Here is a 16,299-nt window from a genome sequence, read left to right as displayed (position 1 = left end):
TTTGAGAATAATCATGTCAAGGCACTGAAGACACAACAGTGGCCTCCTTGCAGGAGAGTCAGTGGATCAGATGCCAGTCTGGGAGTCGGGGCCTGGCCAGGGAATGTCTGTGGCTTCATCCACAAGGAGGACTCAACAGGCGCTTCCCTGCCCTGGTTCCAGAAAACTCCAGGGTTAGAAGAGGTCTGCCCTGGTTCTTGCGGGGAGTTGATCACATAGTCTCCCATCTGCAGGGCTGCGCTAACCCTGGACAAAGACAGAGGGGGTCTTGACTCCTTGTTAGCCGGCTTGCTGGGAGTGGGGGTAGGGCAAGTGTGTTCCCTCCTCTTCTGGCCTGGACCCTGGCCTCTGGGGTCTCTGCCAGTAGGCATCAGGCATTGGAACACCAATCCTTCCCTAGCTGGCAGCAAAACGCCCAATATGGAAAAAGAATCCAAACTCCAATTTCAAGTTTTGCAGCCAGGCTTTTCCAAATAAAAGGGCAACTGGAAAAGCCCCAGGGAACTCAGAAACCCACTTTGTCTGTGTTCACAGGGAGAAATGCTGATCCTTCCTCAGTCCTTTCAAACAGAAGCCCATGCTGTGTTTCCTCTGTGACTGCATTTACATATTCATTCATTAAGATTTTTGTTTCATTTAGTTCTGATTCTTTCTTTAGTCAGTTCAGTCACTCAGTTGTGTCTGACTCTTTGTGACCCCATGGACTGCAGCACGCCAGGCTTCCCTGTCCATCACCAACTCCTGGAGTTTACTCAAACCCATGTCCATCGTGTCGGTGATGCCATCCACCCATCTCATCTTCTGTCATCCCCTTCTCTTCCTGCCCCATATCTTTCCCAGTATCAGGGTCTTTTCCAATGAGTTGGTTCTTCGCATCAGGTGACTAAAGTATTGGAGTTTCAGCTTCAGCATCAGTCCTTCCAATGAATATTCAGAACTTATTTCCTTTAGGATGGACTGGTTGGATCTCCTTGCAGTCCAAGGGATTCTGAAGAGTCTTCTCCAACACCACAGTTTAAAAGCATCAATTCTTTGGCTTACAGATTCTTTCTTAGACACATGAATAAAGCTACAGGTCAAAGTACCTAACCACTTAACTGCTTTCACCTGCCCTCTCTGCCTACCTCTATAGGAGTGATTGCATAGGCGAAAACACAGGATAGACAGAGTTCCTCTGAAGAAAGGCTTTGATGACAACCAACATTTGAGGATTAGGAACTGATTGTCAAGTCAGTTGGTCATCTGGATCTTTGTGACTCCTACAGCCTTCCTTTTGTATACTTCCTATTTAGCTCTTTTACAGTATTTTTTCACAGCTTGTTAGCATATCTCTCACAAGAGTAAGAAGGGAGAAGAAAGAAGAAAAATGTCAATTAATACATTTTCCTTTCCTTGCACATCATGTTGGTGAAAAACTAGACAGAAGCAGCGTTAGATGTTAATCAGTTAGGAAAAAGCTTCAGATTACATGAAGGTTTCATTACATATTCTAATATTCCTCTCCTTCTGTTGTTTAGTTGCTCGGTCATGTCTGACTCTTCTGCCACCCCACAGACTGTAGCCCGCCGGGCTCCTCTGTCCATGGGATTTCCCAGGCAAGAATATTGGAGTGGGTTGCCATTTCTTCCTCCAGGGGATCTTCCCAACTCAGGGATCGAACCCGCGTCTCCTGCATTGGCAGGTGGATTCTTTACCACTGAGCCACCTGGGAAGCCCATTCTCCTCCTTACCAAGACTTAAAAGATGGACCGATTATCTGCGGTTGTATGAAATGAGAAATCAACATGCCATTAACAGTTTGGCAGCTTTTTAAAGGTTAATTTTTTATTGGAGTAGAGTTGCTTTCCAATGCTGAGTTTGTGTCTGCAGCACAGCGCAGTGAACCAGTTATACAAATACCTACATCCCCTCCCTTTTGGATTTCTTTCCCATTTAGGCCCCCACAGGGCATTAAGTAGCGTTCCCTGTGCTTACAGTAGCTTCTCACTAGTCATCTATTTTATGCATAGCATCAGCAGTATGTATGTATCAATCCCAGTCTCCCAATTCATCCCACCCGCCTTTCCCCCTTGGCATCCATATATTTGTTCTCTATGTCTGCATTCTATTTCAGCTTTGCAAATAGGGTCATCTATACCATTTTTCTAGACTCCCTGTATATGTGTTAATATACAATATTTGTTTTGCTCTTTCTGACTTAATAGACTTAAACACTTTGGCAACTTTAAATGGACACCAATAATTTCCAGCCCAACAGTGTCCCTCCCAGGTATTTATTCTATAGATGTTGCCCCACACATGTTAAGTATGTATGCAAGGCTACTCAATGCAACTTTCCTGTAATAACAAAGGATTGATATTGATGGAATAAATATTTGCTGACTAAATAAACATCTATTGGTGGAACAAAGCCCATCCATAAAGGACTTACTAAGTGAAAAAGTACCTAATCATGTAGTATTTGCATCCAATGAACTGATGATTCGTTTCTTTCTTTATTTATATGGAACAGAGTGGAGTGCTGGGGCAGGTGCCCTGTTCAGGGTGTCCTCTCCATTGTTTGTGTTGAACGGCCTCGGAGAGCAGAGAGAAGTGGGGTTTGGGACCAAGGTCTGGGGGCGGGAGGCTCCTAGTGGCAGTCCCTGGAGTGTAGGTGGGCTGCAGAACATCTCTGAGCCTCGGCCTTACACAGAAGTCAGTGTACATTTCAGAAGATTTTCCTAAGGATGAAGGAAGATGTACATACATTGCCTGTGAGCAGGTGCTCGGGAAATGGTGCTGCCTCCTCTTCCCCACGCAAAGGATCTGCAAACCTGTGCCCAACGCTCGACAATGCCAACTAAAGCCTGGCACTTGCCATCTGCCTTTACAAGGATTAAGTCCCTGGCCACTGCAGTCGCTGACCTCCTACACCCCCTGAAAGGAGTCCAAGGAGGAAATCAGGAAGGAGGCCCTCTGTGTTCTGGTAAAACTGGCAGAACACGTCTTCAGGTAGTTAGGTATTTTCTCAGGCAGAGAAGATTTTATGAACCCAATTTCTTACATCTTCTCATATCCCGAAAGGCACTAAAATCACTAACAGTGACATCTACTCCTCGTGATGAACCACAAGTGTCTGCCAAAATGTGTGCTTGACTGCATGCACCCTCTTCACTAAAATGATGGATGCTACTGCCTCCTGCCCCCTTCCGACAGCTCCTTGGAACTATCTAGTCCTCATAAAACTTAACTCACAGCTGTCATCTTGTGCTTTCTTCCCCCAGTCGACACACAGCTCTCATCTTGTACTTGCCCCCACCACCCCCGACCGAGTCAACAAAACGCTTTAGCTCTTCTGTCCCCCCAGTGACGCTGCGCAGCTGGGCCCCTCCACTGTCCCCTTCTCCAGAGAAGGTGAGGGGCCTCCCCAGGACCTCACGGCCAGGAAGGACCAAGCAGGGATTTGAACCGAGGCTGTGTGGGTCCAGATTCCTAGCTCTTCGCTTCTTTGGGAGCTTGTGTAGGCGAGGGGCCCTGGTGAGCTGTGAGGTTGTCCCCTGCCGCCTGCTGAAAGGAAGGAGAAGGGACAGAGGTGACGAGAGGGGACAGAGGTGACGAGAGGGGACAGAAGGCAGACCTGCCATAAAGGAAGGCAGAGCTGAGCCTCCGGGCGCCTGGGGGAGAGGTCCCAGGGGCAGAGGAGATGGGGCAGGGGGATGAGAAAGGAGAGCCCCAGACGGAACGTGCCCTGGAGGAGGAGGCCTACCCTCCGCAGACCCTGAGTCTGAAGCTGCACCAGCGTCAGAACTCAAGCCGTTCCAAGAGCTGACTTTGATATGTAAGAGATGAAGTCTGGAAACTTCCAGGGGAGGCAAACGGCTGGCCCAACGTGGCAGCTTCTGAGCTATTTTCCTTGGCATACCATACTTTGTAGAGGGTCCAAGCTCATCATCACCCATTGGTGACAGTTCCAACGAGGGCACCAAGTATAGAAGTGACATGGAACCTGGGCACTCCAACTGTTCTGTGAAAGAGCTGTTTCCATAGATACAGACTCTTTACCAGAGAAACGGCATGAGGTCACTTGGGACAGAAATAGAGCTGTCTTATTTGTTCCAGAATAAAGTAACTTTTAGGTGTTTCAGTCAACGGGAGAATTAAAGACTCTCTGTCTTTATGTCCAGATAATTCTCATGCATCTGAACGATCTTCCTAAAGAAGGTTGTCAATCATTTTATCGCAGAGGAAATATAAGAGTCGAATACTTAAGAAAAATGATGTCTGTGATTTGTAGGTTGAAATATGATATTTATTTGGTGAAAAGGAAATCCATGAATATATGAACAGAAGTCCTTTTTTCCCACGATTATGCAAATACCATCTGGGTCCTGTCCCAGGCAATTTTATAGCTTTTATCAGGAAGCGAAGACAAAAGCTATTTTTAATAATATTGTTATTATAAAATAATCAACATTCATTGAAGAATACTGGGAGAATAAAGAACATAAATGAGAAAATAAAACCCCTAAATTTCATGCAACTTTTCCTTGACTCCATATATTATTCTTTTATTCCTTCTATTATTCCTCATTCTGTGTTTCTTAAAAATATGTCATAGTGCATATGATTTTTTATATGTGGTGTAAAATATTTTATATGTAAGTGTATATAATTTTGCTTTTGTCTTAAGATTACACTCTAGATATTGGTATTATGCCTACTCTTTGTTCTGTTTTTTTTTTTTTAAATATAACAAGTATAGAATTCTAAACAAAATCAGAGTATTATTATATTATAAGCATAAATATAAATTTGTGTTTTTCTTCAAATAGCATTAGGGGCTTCCCTGGTGGTTCAGATGGTATTTTCCCATGTCATTAAATTTGCCAGAGCTTACCACCTAACTGTAGCCATCATTGAATATCTTCAAATAGGAACCTCCCTGTCAGTCCAGTGGTTAAGACTTCACCTTTCAATGCAGAGGTGGTCTGAGCCCTGGTTGGGGAGCTAAGATGCCACATACCTTGTGGCCAAACAAAACAAAACAAAAAACAAAACATGAAGCAGAAGCAGTACTGTAAAAAATTCAATAAAGACTTTTAAAACGGTCCACATTAAAAAAAAAAAATCTTAAAAAGTAAAATCTTCAAATGTTCGTCCATAGATGGATATTTATGTGAATGGACCGATTTTTAACCTAAAGGGGAAGTATTTCCTGGAGCCAGCACACTTTCCCACAACATGATTCATGTAATGGTTACATGGGATCCCATTACTTGGCTTTTCAATTGTTTATTTTCAGGCATGTAGACTGCTTCCAACTGTCATTATTACAAAAGTGAGTTGATTAGCAACTTCACCTACTGCCTCTTAGTAGAATTTCCCAAAGGCTTTCAAGTGGCCAGAGGCTCTGTGACCAGACTGCTCTCTGAAAACCTCAAACCAAGTTGTGTTTCTTCAGGAGCAGTCATATGCCTACTTTTCTACATCTTTGCCAACAAGGAGTTGTTAATCTTCTTTTTTCACTTAAAATTTTAAAAGTAATTATCTTAATTATTTTAAATTCATTCCTTGATAAAGTTCAAACATTTTACATTTATTTATTGGTTCCTTACTTTCTTGCTCATCACTAAGTCATATCCGTCTCTGTAACTCCATGGACTGCAGTACACCAGGTCTTCCGATCCCTCACTATTTCCCAGAATTTGCCCATACATTCTTTCTTTGTAATTCCTTAATCACTTGTTTTGCCTTTTTTTCACTTGGCATAGGTTTGTCTTTTTCTTAATGATTTGTAAATGACTGTGATACATTATGGCTTCCCTCATAGCTCAGTTGGTAAAGAATCCACCTATAATGCAGGAGACCCCAGTTCAATTCCTGGGCTGGGAAGATTTCCTGGAGAAGGGAAAGGCTACCCACTCCAGTATTCTGGCCTGGAGAATTCCATGGACTGTATAGTCCATGGGATTGCAAAGAGTTGGACACAACTGAGTGACTTTCACTATAGCTTCACACTTCAGGTTGATTCATTGAGACTGTCAAACCATTGCCATTTGGAACAATTTCCACTCATTTGTCTTTAAACTTGAGTACGGAGTTTTCAAATATATATACTGTTCTCATATTATGCAGTGGATTATTCTCTTGATGGTTTTTGCTTGAGGTTTGAGGTCTTTGGTACCCTCAGATATTATAAAGTCAAAATATTCTTCTGTCATAAATTGTGTTTTTAATTTCATACATTTCATTTCTTTAGTTCATTCAACCTAATTTATCTTAAGACAGATGACAAAGTAAGGGCATCATTTGTAGGTTAAGTGTAAAATTAAGTGTAGAATTTGTAGGTTAAGTGAGAAAAATTTTTGGCAAATAGTCAGTTTCCCTGGTAGTAGCCTTTACCTGTCAGCTTTAAGTATCACATCCCTCTCAGTTGCTTTTGTCTGGGAAACTAATTCATGCCAGAGTCCTGGAACCAGTGTGAACTGGGAGGCGCTGGAGACTTGCTTTCTTGCATGTGGAACTGTGTACACCTCTCTCTTCTGAGAGGGTGCAGGAGGGGAGGGGAGGGTTGAGTCAGGCATCAGTTTTCACTTCTGACAAGATGTGTGGCTTTGGGCGAGCTGGCTGTCTTTTCTCATGCCATCTCCTTGTCTACAAAGGCGAACACAGGCCGTGAAAACACCCAGGTCCTTCTGGTCTCTAAGGACACAGCGGCCCTGCAGGGCGGGTGGGGCTCAGGGGTGCGCGTGCCAGGCCCCAGGGAGCTGGTGGGGCCTCTGCTCTGAGTCAGCGCTGGGAGCAGATGCCAAAACCAGTAGCTGCAAAGGCTGATGTGGAAGTCTCTGAGAGACTTCACGCATGGAGGGCAGGTCCTGTGGGAGAAAGCCGGTGGCTTCTAGTGTCCTGCTCAAGCCCACCTAAGCCTGTGCCAGGCTCCTGCAGAGCCGCTGCGCAAAGTCCCCGTTGGCTGTCCAGTGGGGTGGGTGAGGGCTTTAGCCTGGGTGTGCTGCCAGGAAGGTGTTTTCACCTCCAAAGGTAGCATCTTACCCAGAAAAATTCTCATCCTCAATAGCAAACTTGGACTCAAGACTCAGATTTCTCACAATTCAGCAATCTATCTCACACTTTGGTTTCTGTTCTCTGTTGGGGCATAAAGGTTGTTGCCCAAATCTGGGCTTCAGTTCCTACACTGTATCTACATTTCTTTGGGCAACTCATGTCGAATGATATGGCCCATTTTCCTTGGCTCAGCCTGAATGAGAGCCCAAAAAACTGCAGAGCTGCACGTGGAGATCCAGAAAAGGTTTTCTGATTTCAAGCTTTCTGAATATGATGCGGCACCATTCAGTTCCCCGCTTAGATTGTAGGGCAGTGTACAGGAAAATTAGAAATAAGAATTGTGAAGTGCCATTCCATTTAGCATAGATAACCAAAGGATGCTTGAAGATCCCAAAGGATAACTTTGGAATACCAGATTTCCACCATTCTGCTGGTAGAGGTTCCATTCTGCCAAGATTCTACCGGTCTTCAGAAGCAATGCCAAGGGCAATGGCCTGTTGTTGACAATTTAGTACAGAAAAAAAAAAAAAAATCAGAATTTTGATTCCAAATCCAGAGGGTAATAAATTTCAAATAAACAATCAAATAAAAGATGATTTTTCTTTTTCTATTTTTTTTTTTCCATTTAGACTTTAAAATAAAATTGCTACTATCCGGTTGCACTGTGGTCCAGTGAAGTTTTAATTTGTTCTTTGTAGTGACTTTCTTCGTCCACAGGCCCCCTTTACTTATTTATGTTCTTGCCTGGCATCTGAGGTCGTGACCCCTGGCAGAGGGTTCCTGGAGCCGGAAGCCCTGAGGGGCTCCCTGTCCGTGTGGCAGGAGGGAAATAGTTGGGCTTTGGGAAATAGTGATGGGAGGAACGAGTGTGAAGCAATAGGTGAAACTGGTACCCAACAGAATGTCCCCAGAGTGGTTGGGGGACCTGGGAAGAGGTATAGGTGAGCAGGAGTATCCTGACTAATGACAGGCATCCCTAAGCAATGCCTGCTGGCACCTGATAGAAAGACTCTGCGTGCTGGGTGTCCACAGCCTTTCCAGGTCTTTCCTCCTAGAATTTGGAAGCACATGAGAGATTTGTCTTTCTCTCTCTCACTCCACTTATTCATTCCCTCAATTACTTACTTACATCGGTATAGTCTCATGACTTTCATATTGTACTTTCAATTATAATCCCATACAACTTTATCTTATTCAAATTGTTTGGTTTGGCTATTGGGACTATTGGGCTACAGTGGACTCCTGTATCCCTTTGCAAGTTTTTGAACATCTTCTTATTTTCAGCACTACAAGATGATTCAGGCTTATTTTGTATATTTTCCACTACAGCCCTAGAATCATCCATTTCTCCAAGGAGCCCTGGTTCCTTGCACTGAAGTATCCTTTTATCAAAGTATTAGAAACCAAGATCTGGGCACAAGATGTATACATTACACTTTTAAACTATTGCTTTAAATTTATTTCTAACATTCTTTACTAGATGTCATAATTCTTTTAAATAGGTTGACTCTTTTACATTTTTCACTATTATAAACCATGGGCTTCCTTGGTGGCTCAGCTGGTAAAGAATCTGCCTGCTGTGTGGGACACCTGGGTTCGATCCCTGGGTTGGGAAGATCCCCTGGAGAAGGGAACGGCTACCCACTCCAGTATTCTGGCCTGGAGAATCCCATGGACTGTATACTTCATGGGGTTGCAAAGAGTTGGACAGGACTGAGTGACTTTCTCTTTCATTCACTTTCTTTAAATTATGTCCAATGAATTCTGTAAGCAGGTATAGTGGAATTTTAGAAGAATCTAGTTGCACCCTGTATTTCTCCATAATGACCTCTAAAATAAGCTGACTTGTCACCTTTAGTTGTAGAAACGAAAGTGTGTGCAAATGAGTATCAGATCCTTTTGGCCGTGGAGCAGCTCACCTGCTCCTCCTATTCACTCTGTCCCAACCAGAACCACTCATCCCAGGACAGGCGACAGGGAAAGTAGGTACCTGCAGGCTGCTGACCTTGCTCTGGTCTGCAGCTCCCATGAGATACCTCCATGCCTTTGAATATATGAATATATTCATATTCTCCCAGTGGGGACTGAGTCACTCATTAGCTATCCCTGAGATCTCTAGGTGGACACAACTTCAAAGGATCCTTGCAGAGTAGGAGTAGATGCCCAATACGGTTAATTTGTAAAATGTCAAGAATTCAGTTAAACCTTGTAGGACAGGCTGAGGAAGGGTGTTAGAATTTAACTTTATCAGCAAATTTCCACTAAGATCTTAGGTTCCCATCTTACACAGCATCTTTTTTTTTTTTTTTAATCCTCTGTTGCCCTTGCTGGGTGGTCTCCCCAAGCACGGTTTGGAAGGAGCTGTTGGTTCCTTCCTCTTGCTATTTGCTTTCAAATCCCACAGGGCACAAAGCCATAAATTCTGTTTTTAATACGTTGCTGACATATTTAGTCAAGGGTACATTACTTAAAAGGCTTGAGATGGCCACACAGAATAGGGACAGAATCATCTCAGGATATTTTCTTTGTCTCTGGTTTGCCTATTAGGCATGAGGTTATGGAAGACACTATCTACACACATTGAATTCTACAAGAAAAACCATGAAATTCTCTTTGCTTATACTCAGGCTGTTTACCAGAATATTCTCTCTCTCTTTCTCTCTCTCTCTCTCTTCTTTTTGCTTTCTTTTCAGTTTTTTTTTAATTGGAGGACAATTGGTTTACAATATTAATGTTTGCTGTACAACAAAGTAGGCTTCCCAACTGGCTCAGTGGTAAAGAATCCAGGCAATGCAGGAAACAGATTTGATCCCTGGGGTGGGAAGATACTCAGGAAGAGGAGATGGCAACCCACTCCAGTATTCTTGCCTGGGAAATCTCATGGACAGAGGAGAATGATGGACTACAGTCCGTAGGGTCACAAAGAGCCAGACAAACTGAGTGAGCATGCACTTACAACAAAGGGAATCAGCTATATGTTTGCATATATCTCCTTCCTCTTGGACTTCTCTCCCCATCCCCATCCCACTTCTCTAGGTCATCACAGAGCCCTGAACTGAGCCTCCTGTGTTACACAATAGCCTCACACTAGCTAGCTATTTCACACATGGTGGTGCACATATGTCAGTCCTAATCTCCCAACTCATCCCCCTCTCCCCTTCCCCTGCCTATATCCACACGTTGTTGTTGTTCAGTCACTCAGGTGTGTCCCACTTTTTATGATCATAGGCTTCTGCAGCACACCAGTCCTTCACTATCTCTCAGAGTTTGCGCAAACTCATGTCCATTGAGTCAGTGATGCCATCCAACCATCTCATCCTCTGCCATCCCAGTCTCCTCCTGCCTTCAATCTTTTCCAGTATCAGGGTCTCTTCCAATGAGTTGACTCTTCACATCAGGTGGCCACAGTATTGAATCTTTAGCTTCAGTGTCAGCCCTTCGAATGAATAGTCAGGGTCGGTTTCCTCTAGGATTGACTGGTTTGATCTTCCAGTTCAAGGGACTCTCAAGAGTCTTCTCCAGCACCACATTCAAAAGCATCAATTCTTTGGTGCTCAGCCTTTTTTATGGTACAACTCTCACACCTATACACGACTACTGGAAAAATTATAGCTTTGACTATATGGACTTTTGTTGGCAAAGTGATGTCTCTGCTTTTTAATATGCTGCCTAGGTTTGTCGTAGTTTTTCTTCTAAGAAGCAAGCGTCTTTTAATTTCATGGCTGCAGTCTCTGTCCACAGTGATTTTGGAGCCCAAGAAAATAAAGTCTATCACTGTTTCCATTTCCCCCCCATCTATTTGCCATGAAATGATGGGACTGGATGCCATGATTTTGTTTTTTGAATGTTGAGTTTTAAGCCAGCTTTTCCACTCTCCTCTTCAATATAACCACAAGCCTATTCTCTAAGTCCATGTCTCTATTCCTGCCCTGCAAATAAGATCATCTGTACCATTTTTCTAGATTCCATGCATATGCATGGATATGCATTATGTATTAACATACATGCATATGCATTAACATACAATATTTGTTTTTCTCTTTCTGACTTAATTTACTCTGTATGACAGACTCTAGATCCATCCACATCCTTACAAATACCCAATTTCATCCGTTTTTAAAAGTCATAAATTCTTTAACACATTTAACTTCACCTTACATTCACTTTTAAATGGTTTGTTTAAAGTTCTCCTGAGAGGTCCAACCTCGCAGAGCTCTGCATGGAGAATTCCGTGTAAAGCATGATGCAAACAACAGGATGTGGAGTCAGAAAACCAATGAACCAGCCAAGCAAGCACCCAACCAACAGATTAAAGGGTTGTTCATCTCTGATGGACTTGAGGTTATAACTTTACAGCTCTGCCATTCCTAGGAAGTGATTCAGTCTCTCAGAGACGAGAGTGCTTAGCATTGTGTATGAAGACATCCTGCATCTAGAAAACAGCAAAGACTTCTTTTCCCCACCTTCTTTCTTCCTGTCTTCCTCCATCCCTCATGGACTCTCCCCTCCTTTATCTCTCAAAGGGAAGAGAAGGAAACACACTTCCTTCTAGACTTTGAAGATGAGGCCTGTCCAGGGTTTGTGATGGCTGTGAAAGCCTGTCCCTGTCTGTTTTACCCAATCCCTTACTAATAAGACCACTGCCACCAAAGACAACTCTAAGTGCTGTGAGAAGGCTTGCTGAATCATACAAAATTGCTTCCAGAAGTCTGTTAAGTCATGTATCAAAATCTGAACCCATTTTCCGCTTTCTCATTTTATTTCTCCAAGTTGTGACATAAATTATACTTACAGAAACAAGAAGTTCATCATAGAGCCTTTAGTATATTCTGCAAAATATGGAGGTTAACACTTTCCTGCCATGTGGGATTACGATAAGATAATAAATGCACTACCATGCACAAAACCTGGCACAGATGTCCTTTAAATTTTCAAAATAGTCAGGAGTGCTTTGAGCTAAAAAATGCAAGTTTGAAAATTTGAACATTGAGTAAACAGTACTCTGAATTTCAAGCATTCTTTTTTCTTTGTTAGTATGTATTTAAACATTTTTTTAACTGGAAAAAAATTACTTTACAATGTTGTGTCCATTTCTGCCATATAACAACACAAATCAGTTGTAACTATATGTACATATATATATGTGTATATATATGTTCCTCTACCTCTTGAGCCACCCTCCCTTCCCCCAATCCCATCCCTCTAGGTCATCACAGGGCACCAGGCTGGGTTCCCTGTGTTATATAGCAACTTCCCTCAATTTAGCTATTTTATACATGGTAGTGTGTGTATATGTCAACGCTACTTTCTCAATTTGTCCCACCTTCTCCTTACCCCGGCTATGTCCACAAGTTTGTTCTCTATGTCTGCGTCTTCACTCTGCAAATAGGTTCATCAGAACCATTTTTCTAGACTCCATTATGGACAACAATATGGAGATTCCTTAAAAAATTAGAAATAAATCTATCATTTGATGCAGCAACTCCACTACTGGGCATATACCGATAGAAAACCCACAGTTCTAAAAGACACGTGTTCCCCGATGTTCACAGCAGCCCTGTTTACAATAGCCAGGACACAGAAGCAACCTAGATGTCCACTGACAGATGAATGGATAAAGAAGTTGTGGTACATATACACAATGGAATATTGTGTGTTTAGTCACTTCAGCCATGTTCCTCTTTGTGACTCCATGGACTCTAGCCCACCAGGCTCCTCTGTCCATGGGATTCTCCAGGCAGGAATCCTGGAGTGGCTTGTTATTTTCTACTCCAGGGGATCTTCCCAGTCCAGGGCTTGAACCCGGTTCTCTCATATCTCCTGCATTGGCAGGCAGGTTCTTTACCACTAGTGCCACCTGGGAAGCCCAGCCAAAAAAGGAACAGATTTGAGTCCGTTGTAGTGAGGTGGATGAATCTATAGCCTGTTATACAGAATGAAGTAAGTCAGAAAGAGAAAAACAAATATTGTATATTAGCATATATATATATATGGAACTTAGAAAATGAATTTGAAACATTCCTAATTTATTTATGTATTTGCTTCCTATGTATCTTTTGTTCTGCTTGTATTCCTAAGATAGCTTCATAAATATCATTCAAAGGCAGGACTCTGTCTTACAGGATTCACTGTATGCGCAGGCTCAGAGACTGGTATAGCTAGAATTCATGCTTGCACCCTGCTGGCTTGGAGGTCCTAGACTGCTAGGTGAGAACACTTCCATCCATGAAATGGTTCCACTAAATGGAACATGAAATGGTTCCACTAAACTGGAAGGAGAGATTTCCACATGGCCACTGGGAGACCCTCATGGCCTGGGATTCACAGTCAGAAAAGGAGTTAGTCTGCTGGCTGGAATTATTGATTCTGATTATCAGGGGCAAATGGGGCACAGAGGACCATGGCTAGAGGGACTGAGCCTGGAACCCAGGGGATTCTCTGAGCACCTTCTTGTACTTCCATGTAAGAACCAACTCATAGGAAAGTTTAATGGAAAGCTAGAGAGACCAAAGGCAAGGCAGGATCAACAAGGACACGGACACTTTGGGTGTGAAGACTTCAGCTCCTCTTCCAGGTAGAAAACCCAACTGGTTGACAGTGATGGTAGAAGAAGTGGCCATAGACACCAACGTGGCTTCATGACAAGCAGCCAGTAAGAGACCATAGAGGCTTTACATATTTTCTGTTTGCTCATTATAAATAAGTATTTGTTCTATATATTAACCATTCTTCACTCTCCTCTCCATTTTTATTTTATGTGCAAGGTGTGGAAAATTAATTTTATAATTTATGCAAAAATCCTCAGTAGGACAGTGACTGACTTGGAGGAATAATTAATACAGCTGATAATTGATACAATAATTATTGGGACTATAACTCCTCATTCTTGGGAAAAGGGTGAGCATTTCTTCACCTCCAAAACACATGGCTGTGTCTTATTAGGAAGAAGATAGAGTGGTTTTGTGGTTTCTCAGGGGTTTTTTTGGGCTTCCCCATGGCTCAGATGGTAAAGAATCTGCCTGCAATGCAGGAGACCCGGGATTGATCCCTACGTTGGGAAGATCCCCTGGAGAAGGAAATGGTAACTCACTCCAGTATTCTTGCCTGCAGAATCCCATGCACAGAGGAGCCTGGAGGGCTACAGTCCATGGGGTCACATAGAGTCGGACATGACTGAGCGAATCACACTTTCACTTTCAGGAGTTTGTGCAGTGCCTGGGTGTGAAGATAGAGGAGCTAGAGGAGTGAGCTGTCAGCTCCCAGTTCACCCCCACTGCTGGACCTGCAGAAGGAAAGATAGACCCTTTATGAATTTTCCCTTGTCAGCGGGCAAGTCCTGGTCAGCAAAGGCCCCTGGAGAGACATCACCAGAGGAAGAGGCTTCCCTCCGCAGATCCAGGCTGTTCCCCGGGCAGTCTCCTGCTGTGGATGTAGCCCCCCCAGCATCCCAGCTCCCGCAGCCTAGGGGACATTCCCACGTGAGCCAGCTGCGGGGTGGACAGATGCCATGGTGCCAGCTCGTGGGCGCTTGGCGGCCGGCACGTGGCTTAAAGTAGGCAGCTCCTCCAGCAGACCCACCCATGAGCAGTTTCCCTGGCTGGCCAGAGAACACTTTCCGGCAGGTTCTAGAGGGCTAGGTCCCAGCAAGTTCTGCTGATGACCCGGCAGCATCTTCTCTGCTGGCTGCTGAGGTTGCCCTGTGAGTGCTCTGTCCTAAAGACCTGGTGGGGTGCGGGGCCAGGGGGAACCCCTCAAGCATTTTTTCTCAGCCCAGGGGGGTGGCTGCACCTTCCAGCTGCTACCCTGTATCCTCTAGACAGCTCTTCTCTTCTTCCCAGTCAATCCTTTGTGGCTCCAATCCCCCTTTTAAACTCAATTTTTACAACAAACTTTCCCTGTCTACATTACTGCGTGGTTTCTGTCTCCTAGTTGGACTCTAATTGACACAAGACTATAATCTTTGGAGGGTAAGAAAGACAAGTTCGAAAACTTAAAAACCAACTTGGCGTTGAATAAACCACACACTGCTCCCACTCTTGCAATATGAAACGTCTTCTTCCTCAGTTGCGCGTTTGGTTCCTGTGTGTCTTTGTTCTGCTCCTTTCGCTGAAATAGCTCCATAAATATCACTTAAAGGCAGTTTGCGAGCTTCATCTTCTCCAGTGTCGAGCAGCTTAATGCATCAAATACCTCCCTTTCAGAACAGCGTTGCTAGCCGAGTCCCTAGAACGCTTGCCAGCCTAAGCTTGGTCAAGCTGGAAACCATCTGGCACTCTGGACAGCTTGAACTGGGGATGTGGAGGGTGGAATTTTACCAAATCGAATGCGTGCACGATGGTGAAGTCCTTGTGTCTCATTGCCTGACTTCAAACTGCAATCTTAAATGAAAGAAGAAGAAGAAAAAAAAACCAAACCCTCCAGAACTTCAAAGGAAAATTGCTTTTTAATTTCTCAGAGGAATGGCAGCTAAGAGCAAAGCTCTTGCAGCTGTACCGGATATAGATTTAGGAAATTATTTCAACTCGTGATATTAGACCTCTTCAGCTGAAGCAATCAGAACCAGTCCCGGCCTGGCCATCCCTCTCCAGGGCAGCCAGACCGGGCATAGCTGTCTCATTCTGATTGCTGGGAGTTGTTTTTCTCTCAGGAAGCCTGGCTTTCCTTTCCGCCATCTGCTAAATAAAATATGATCTGGATCACTTTTTTTTTTTAACATTTAAAGGGAGCGGTGTTTCTTGTTGAATTTAATATGCTGGAATTGCCCCCAATTCCTCTCCCCCTAGGCACCTTTCACATCTGCTTGTGTGAATCAGAAGCCAGAAAACATGTACGTGTGTGCCCCACGTCTGCTCATGAAGCCTTGCAGATGGAACACAGGTGACTAGGGAATGAACTGAAATGAAAGGAGATGGTGTCTTCACAGAGGAGGGCCATAAAGCACCCCCGTGCGCTTTTCTGGAGTGTTGTTGCTCTTCCAAATGAATCTGGGAATTTTTCTGGGAAGAAGAGGGTGTGGTGTGCAAGGGGGAAAAAGTGAGTCTCCCCCTGCGGTTAACTCACCGTGTCATCCTGGACTGTTGCCTCCCCACTCTGGGCCGCGTCCACACTGGCAACCAGAAGGGTCGGGATTCCTTCGAGTTCAAGAATGTTAGCACCTGAAGTTTCCTTCTAAATTCCTCGGAAAGAACCCCACCCTGGAAAAAAAAGAACTGTGGCAGCAGCAAGCCCCGGATTCCCCTGCCAAGGGGCTGAGTAGCT

This window comes from Cervus canadensis, chromosome 2 (genome assembly GCF_019320065.1).
Source record: "Cervus canadensis isolate Bull #8, Minnesota chromosome 2, ASM1932006v1, whole genome shotgun sequence".
Classification (NCBI taxonomy): domain Eukaryota; kingdom Metazoa; phylum Chordata; class Mammalia; order Artiodactyla; family Cervidae; genus Cervus; species Cervus canadensis.
This window is presented reverse-complemented; position numbering follows the sequence as displayed.